The 7,981-nt window shown below is 46.2% G+C and overlaps 1 protein-coding gene and 1 non-coding gene across 2 annotated transcripts in view; both read right to left on the bottom strand.

Moving 5' to 3' along the window:
- The window catches only part of LOC119379094 (60S ribosomal protein L26), a 197,870-nt gene that overhangs the window by 142,839 nt on the left and 47,050 nt on the right, over positions 1–7,981 (bottom strand). The gene's annotated exons all lie outside the window — the stretch shown is intronic.
- Positions 1,971–2,044, bottom strand: Trnas-gga (transfer RNA serine (anticodon GGA)). The gene has a single exon. It is a non-coding gene; the product is annotated as a tRNA-Ser (tRNA).

The following is a 7,981-nucleotide window of genomic DNA, read 5'->3' as shown; positions in this document are numbered from 1 at the left end:
CACTATCACTTCTTTGCCCATTGTTGATAAAGAAAAGGAGACAGAAGGTGATCTCTAAGGCTACTATAGGGCGTATAAGAGAATAAGCAAAGAAAGACAAAAGGGGGAAATGCACGGTAATACTAACAGATATTTAAGAAAAGGAAGAAATTAGCTTTCTTCTTTTATTCTAATTTATTTGTCCTTGCTAGCTTGTCATCACCAACATGCTCGGTATAAAAAAATATCGTATATAGTGGGCACATAACATCTACAACACGTGTTCACCACGGTGTTGCCGAGCGCATAAACTCTTACACTTGTCTAATCATCTCGCCCTTAATTATCTTCTCTTCATTATTGTTTTAACTCATTGGAAAATGGCTAGCGTACCTGCTGCACACTCCTGATGTCCTTAAACGAATACATACACGTAATATCTTATGTAATTACTATGCTCACTACAACACTGCTTGCAAATCAGTTTTGCGGAATCCCGCAAGGTGGCGGAAGGGTTAAGAAAGGGAAAATAGACAGCCACCCTTTGTAGCACGAAGCCACAAGGAAATCCATACGGATTTCTCAGAAATAAAGCCTCTTAGTTGCCGAAAAATTCGTCCTGGTCCGGGGATTGAAACGGGACCAACGCCTTTCCGGGGCGGTCGCTCTACCAATTGAGCTAACCAGGAAGCTAGCAATTGGCAGCACGAGGGCGAATTATCGACAACTCGAAACAACTGGACACATATTGCAAATCAGTCTTGCGGAATCCCGCAAGGTGGCGGAAGGGTTAAGAAAGGAAAATAGACAGCCACCCATTTGTAGCACGAAGCCACAAGGAAACATACGGATTCTCAGAAATAAAGCCTCTTAGTTGCCGAAAAATTCGTCCTGGTCCGGGGATTGAAACGGGACCAACGCCTTTCCGGGGCGGTCGCTCTACCAATTGAGCTACCAGGAAGCTAGCAATTGGCAGCACGAGGGCGAATTTATCGACAACTCGAAACAACTGGACACATATTGCAATCAGTCTTGGAATCCCGCAAGGTGGCGGAAGGGTTAAGAAAGGGAAAATAGACAGCCACCCATTTGTAGCACGAAGCCACAAGGAAATCCATACGGATTTCTCAGAAATAAAGCCTCTTAGTTGCCGAAAAATTCGTCCTGGTCCGGGGATTGAAACGGGACCAACGCCTTTCCGGGGCGGTCGCTCTACCAATTGAGCTAACCAGGAAGCTAGCAATTGGCAGCACGAGGGCGAATTTATCGACAACTCGAAAAACTGGACACATATTGCAAATCAGTCTTGCGGAATCCCGCAAGGTGGCGGAAGGGTTAAGAAAGGGAAAATAGACAGCCACCCATTTGTAGCACGAAGCCACAAGGAAATCCATACGGATTTCTCAGAAATAAAGCCTCTTAGTTGCCGAAAAATTCGTCCTGGTCCGGGGATTGAAACGGGACCAACGCCTTTCCGGGGCGGTCGCTCTACCAATTGAGCTAACCAGGAAGCTAGCAATTGGCAGCACGAGGGCGAATTTATCGACAACTCGAAACAACTGGACACATATTGCAAATCAGTCTTGCGGAATCCCGCAAGGTGGCGGAAGGGTTAAGAAAGGGAAAATAGACAGCCACCCATTTGTAGCACGAAGCCACAAGGAAATCCATACGGATTTCTCAGAAATAAAGCCTCTTAGTTGCCGAAAAATTCGTCCTGGTCCGGGGATTGAAACGGGACCAACGCCTTTCCGGGGCGGTCGCTCTACCAATTGAGCTAACCAGGAAGCTAGCAATTGGCAGCACGAGGGCGAATTTATCGACAACTCGAAACAACTGGACACATATTGCAAATCAGTCTTGCGGAATCCCGCAAGGTGGCGGAAGGGTTAAGAAAGGGAAAATAGACAGCCACCCATTTGTAGCACGAAGCCACAAGGAAATCCATACGGATTTCTCAGAAATAAAGCCTCTTAGTTGCCGAAAAATTCGTCCTGATCCGGGGATCGAACCCGGGACCAACGCCTTTCCGGGGCGGTCGCTCTACCAATTGAGCTAACCAGGAAGCTAGGATTTTTCCGTATGGATTTCCTTGTGGCTTCGTGCTACAAATGGGTGGCTGTCTATTTTCCCTTTCTTACAACACTGCTTATAACTGTGAAATGTGCACATTAATGTGTAGTGCTATAGCGCAATAAAAATCTTAACTATTGCCGTCCTCAGTCTCCTGCTCCATGTTCAAAGTCGTTTATCGCTGTCTAAATGGCTTACGGAGCGCCTAGTTCAGCGCCATAATTACAAGAGTTAAAATACATCGCATTGGGCTCAGTTTTGATAATAGCAAAGGGCCAACGCGCTGAAAAGTTACTAGGCCTGCTCATAAGCAGGCCTCATAACTTACTGCCTGTCAACGTCATTTTTTAAGCGTTGCTGCTCATACTTCCTGACCTTTCGGTACCCATGGCCCTCTTTCGCAGGTCCATAGGGTAACTGCAGTGTTCCGTAAATAAATGAAATAGGTAAAATACATTTTGATATGCATATCATTACAGCAGGGTCCCGTTGGTCACCTCAGCATATAGTTGTGGCTTGTGGGTCTAAGCTACATATATGGCATGTCCTTATACGATGTAATTTCATGTTTCGCCTGAAGTACGATCAACGAAAAAAAAAAATTGCTCGCCGCCAAAGTTCACCGGTTGCATAGTTGGAGCGGGAACTGCTTAGACATGGTCGTCTTTTGTTTTGCTTGTTTCGTTTGCTCAACGATTTCAATTTCATGCGTCTCTGTGATGTCTCTCATGCGAGACAAGAAAGTTTATGAGTAGCAGCAAGCTCTGCCTCAGGTTTCGATACCATTGTTGTCGTGACATAAACTGTCACTCGACTTAGTGGCATCTCTGAAAGGGGCTCTCCCTCCTGACACTCCACAGCTCGGGGCCTCGACCTTCTATATCTCATCGACCGCGCGCACTGAAGCGAAAGCTACGGCTTACGTAAGCCAGCCATCCCGATCTGCTCCTCATTTGTCCGCCGCTAATCCCGTTCTGCACACGACGCTCAATGAATGGAAGTGTTCGTGGAAGATTTATAGTGACCCATATTGAGCGTGCCATCCTCCGTTCTCTGAAACAGTCATTCCGCACTCGTTCCTGATTGGTTGACAGGAGCCGCAGATAACGCTCTGTAGCGCGCAATTGCTGAGATGAAGTATGCAGATCTCTTGTACATCGGAAGATGAAGAACGTGGCCCGGTGGCAAATAATTAGTACTGCATTTGGTTGGTGAAAGTAATTCGCAAAATACTGCATAGTAGAGAGTTTCAGTGCCGGGGTCCCAAAGCCGCTTGCGTACCTAAGCCCTTGCGTTGTTGTATTCTCCTTGGGTGCGACTAGGAGTACAAAGTAACACAGGAGCGTACGTACGTAAGCCACTAAAACTCTCTAATAGGGAGTTTTAGTACTGCGTACGAAGTGTCCATAACGGCTTTGTGTACTTAACAGCGCCGCGTTTCGCTTAAAGCGCGTGTGCAGAACTTGTGCCCATGCACACTATGCGAAACGCAGCGTTCTTACTTACGCAACGCTGTTACGCGACGTTACGTTCGCAGTACTAAAACTCGATAATTACTGTTCATTGAGCTGCCAGTCTCTGAATTTTTCAAGGCGTACAACGTCTCGTTGGTTTTCGCCGCCTTTAGCGATGCTGTACAAAGCCGTGTGAACTTGTTGCAGGTGCCGAGGTGGGCATCAGCACGGGCCGCATCCACGCCCGAGGACCAGTGGGCATGGAGGGACTGCTGACCACCAAGTGGATGCTCAGGGCGAACGGGAACGTGGTCCAGGACTTCGGGGACTCCGGATCTTCCACTTACTTGCACGAGCAACTTCCCGCGTCCTGATTCCGCTCCGCATACGACTTTACATACTCGTCGCGCATTGCGAATAAATTCCGGCGCGCGTATACCTCTTCTCGCCCCTCTGCAAGGGCGGCGAGTGACTCGCACGTGCTCGCGCCGATAAAGGACACGTGTTCGCGTCGTTCCGTTTCAAGGGTCGACCGTATCGTTCGCTCAACTACTTATACTCTTGAGATTCGCTTTCGTCGGAGGATAGCTAGAGAATGAACCGTATCAGGCGCTTCTAGCCGGACGTGAGCTCTTTCTAGACCGTAACCGCAGTTTGCATTGTGTTTAGAGGGCACTTTGCTTATCTATCTACGTTGATTAACGCGATCTCCTCCTCCTTTTCTTTTTTCTCACTACTACCGCCGCACCTATTGTTAGGCAACCGCTATCCCAACTATCAGCAACCGATACCGCCTCCTTTGCGCTTTTGCATAACCTGGGCGCTTTTAGCTCACGCGGATGCTCCGCTTACGTCATATTCCGCAGAGGAAAATGAAGAGAAAGGAATCAAATTATTAAATAATTGATCGCAAGGCATGGACGCTCGATCTAAGGCTTGGCTTGTACACGACATCGTTCGCATTGCAGATGAGACAGAAGAGGAGAGAGAGAGAGAGATGCTCTTTATTAGAAATACAGAGATTTTTGCCGGCGTCAGTATACCGCTGGCATGCTACTCTGTGTAGGGATGGGGAATGGGATTGACAGATTAAAGAAGAGAGGGGAGGAAATAATAATAGAAAGAAAGGATATAAAAAAATGAAATGAGCAAGTGAACCTGATAGAAATATTTACAAGGAGGGTGTCAGGTAAGATAAGGCTTTGCTATGAGAAATAGCCAACCATTAAAGCTTTTCGACTAGGCCGATTTTTGATAGGTAATTAAACAGTGCCTGTAAAACCCGTCGCTGCTTTGAAGGGCTGGGCACTGGGCCTAATAAGTTGTGTAATGTTAACTTATCGTGACAGATCATGGCCATTTGTCGCTCATGCGTAATCCACTGTACCGAGCCGAAAGCACGTCAACTGACTCTGAGCAACAATGTTAAATAACGAGCTGGAAATAAAATGAAACTTTTTAACACACTCGAGGAGAATTTTTTTTTTTATCGTGCATAAGGAGCTCGCTTTTCTGCTTGAGGTAGAAACGGTAGATAGAGCAGGAGATATTAGAGAGTTTTAGTGCTGGGTTCCCGCGGGCTTGGGGGCGCGCGGGCCCTTGCGCTCTTTTGTATTCTCCGTGGATGCGGCTGGGAGTACAAAGGAACTCAAGAGCGTGCGTACGCAGGTGGCTTGGGGTCCCCAGTGCTAAAACTCTCTATTAAGGTAGACAGTATACGGTTTCGATGACAAGGTCAGGATCTTATATTCGGAGCACAAATTTTATAATGGTTACTACATAATACGCAAAACAGGATCTGTATGTATAGTCGGAGTAAAAATTATGCTAAAAACGCCCATTTCCAGCCTAGCTTTTGCTTGCAGCGAACGAAACAGTAGAGAACTCTGTCGGTCATATACATGTACGCTAGCACAGTTTTCTTCTTGTGCGTTTTAAGGATTTCGCGCGCCGCAAGCTTGCCACGCCGACTGCGCGTGACTCCTTTTATGGAGTCGTGTGCAGTCGCGTCGTAGTGGGCATCCACACTTGTCATAGCCCACAAGCGCATTCAATGCGTCCTCGGTTACCCCTTGGGCCCCTGCAGCAATCAGCCTCAAGAGATCAACGGCGTCCACCTGGCCCTGGCTTGGAGCGGGCGCAGGAGCTTCGATGTCTTCCTTGGAGCTCCTGTGTCGCTGCTTTGACTCATCTATTGTTGAACTTACTAAATATCGCTCAAATCACCGCTTTCTTTTTCTGTGCTTATTTATTCCAGGAAAAACTTCGGTAAATCTAGTTGACAGCATATATATATATATATATATATATATATATATATATATATATATATACAGTAAAAGCTCTTTAATCGGATTTCGCGGGTCCAGGAAAAGTGTCCAAAATTATTTACCGAATGCCGAAAGTATCAAGCAAACAATAAACCATTGGCTTTTCCATCAATACACTTTCATTTTCGTAACGAATACGTAAATCCTATACTTAATCTGCATGAGATCAGTGTAGAAGCCGCAATATTCGTCATCCTGCGACTTCGTTCGCAATGCTCTGCACTCCTCACTCACTACGTACCGCCGCCACCACGCGCACGTGACGATAGTTGTTTCGCAGGTAAAGTGGCCTGCAACTGATAGTTCGTCCATCGCGATGTAGCGACCGAGTTTTATGCCAGCATGCCGAGCGCGACTGAAAGCTCTTCATCTTCAGCAGATGCCGCCTTGTTTGAGTATTGTGACATTGCGCGCATCGCATCGCAACGAAGCTGCCGAGTGCCGGATCCACATGCGGACAAAACCGTGGTCACTAACTGATGGAGATAGCAGTGCGGAAAGCACCGTCTATTTTCGGTTGTCTACGAACACCGTTTTCGCTCATTTGCATCGCACATTTGCGGCGCATTGTGCTCGGCGCGCTTCGAGGATCGTCCTCCGATTTTCTGGTTTAACGAGCGTCGAATTAAAAGAGCTCTTGCTTTATATATATATACATATATATACGCGCGCGCACACACACACACACAGATAAAGCACATCAGTCAGTTCGTCGAAATTCCCGGAACCCTCCACTACGGCGTGTCTCGTAATCATATCGTGGTTTTGGCACGTAAAACCACACAAATTACTACTATACCTTTCGATTTCTCCCCTGACAGATGCCGCGGTGCCCTGATGATTACGGAACCAGGCGGTCGACCACGCGTATCGTATAACGCAACTCGCTACGTCCTAATGACATCCATCATAAGCAACTGAGATAAACAGTTAGCACAAATGAAAATCCTGATACCTTGGCACGATGTGCAGGTAGTGAGAAAATAAATAGCAATATACCCCACCCACCCACCATTTTTTTCCTCTCCCCAACACTCCTACGCCGTTAAAAAAGAAAAAAAAAATGAACGAAAGTATTATTGTGAGTGCATCTGAATCCCTCTTAAATTAGCAACTTGCGCAGTGTATTGAGATCTCTTGCGTGCGTTCGTTTCGTCCTTGCCACGGCGTAATCTAACTGGAGCAGCAGCTTTCACGGTACTGATATAGCCGAAGACATCAAAGACCCACCGGTGCAATTCAGGGTCCTCTGCAATCGGAGCTTTGAATATAATGCGCACCTGTAAGATGGATACATTGAGGTTCGGAGTGAACACAAATCGTAACATGTGATTGAATATAGATATCTTAAATAGCTCATTAGATATCTTAAATCTATCACACGTTAGTGCTTGCGTCCACTAACGCATTAACATTAACTAACTTGAACGAATGAGAGCACGGCCATCACAATTAGGCTATGTCAGCGTGCATATAGGATGAGACCCAACAGGGTCTCACGAAACAACTTACAAAGCTCAGCCTTTCTCCTTCCTATTTGTTGCCCCTGAACACATACAGACGTCTGAAACATTAACAGCTTGAAGTGTGTGTATTACATTCGTCCATTTACTATTCATCCTGCACACCTGGCTTATAGCCGGAATGCGAAGCGAGAGACATTTGTTCTGTGTTAACGTGGCAATCTCAAGCCAAGATCTTCAAGAGGGTTTCAAACTCGGGCTTGTTGGTGATTCGTCTTGATGTGGACTGAGTGCGCACAAAAAACAGGGACACAAGAAGGAGCACAGATAGACAGACGAAGCGCAATGCGCTGCTTCGTCTGTCTATTTGTGTTCCTTTTTTGTGTCCCTGTTTTTCGTGCGCAAGAGCCCCCACCAAGATCTCAACGTATAAAATTTTCAGCTTTCATCAGCGTATTTTAGAAATGCGTGCACTGTGCTTTCTTTCTTTCTTTCTTTCTTTCTTTCTTTCTTTCTTTCTTTCTTTCTTTCTTTCTTTCTTTCTTTCTTTCTTTCTTTCTTTCTTTCTTTCTTTCTTTCTTTCTTTCTTTCTTTCTTTCTTTCTTTCTTTCTTTCTTTCTATAGCAGTGAACCAATTGCAGTTCACTAGCGCTTAGTAACCGTACTAACAAGCTAGTGGCCG

This window comes from Rhipicephalus sanguineus, chromosome 1 (assembly GCF_013339695.2).
Source record: "Rhipicephalus sanguineus isolate Rsan-2018 chromosome 1, BIME_Rsan_1.4, whole genome shotgun sequence".
In the NCBI taxonomy this organism is placed as follows: Eukaryota; Metazoa; Arthropoda; class Arachnida; order Ixodida; family Ixodidae; genus Rhipicephalus; species Rhipicephalus sanguineus.
The sequence above is the reverse complement of the archived record's forward strand: the minus strand, read 5'-3'. Positions and strand labels throughout refer to the sequence as shown.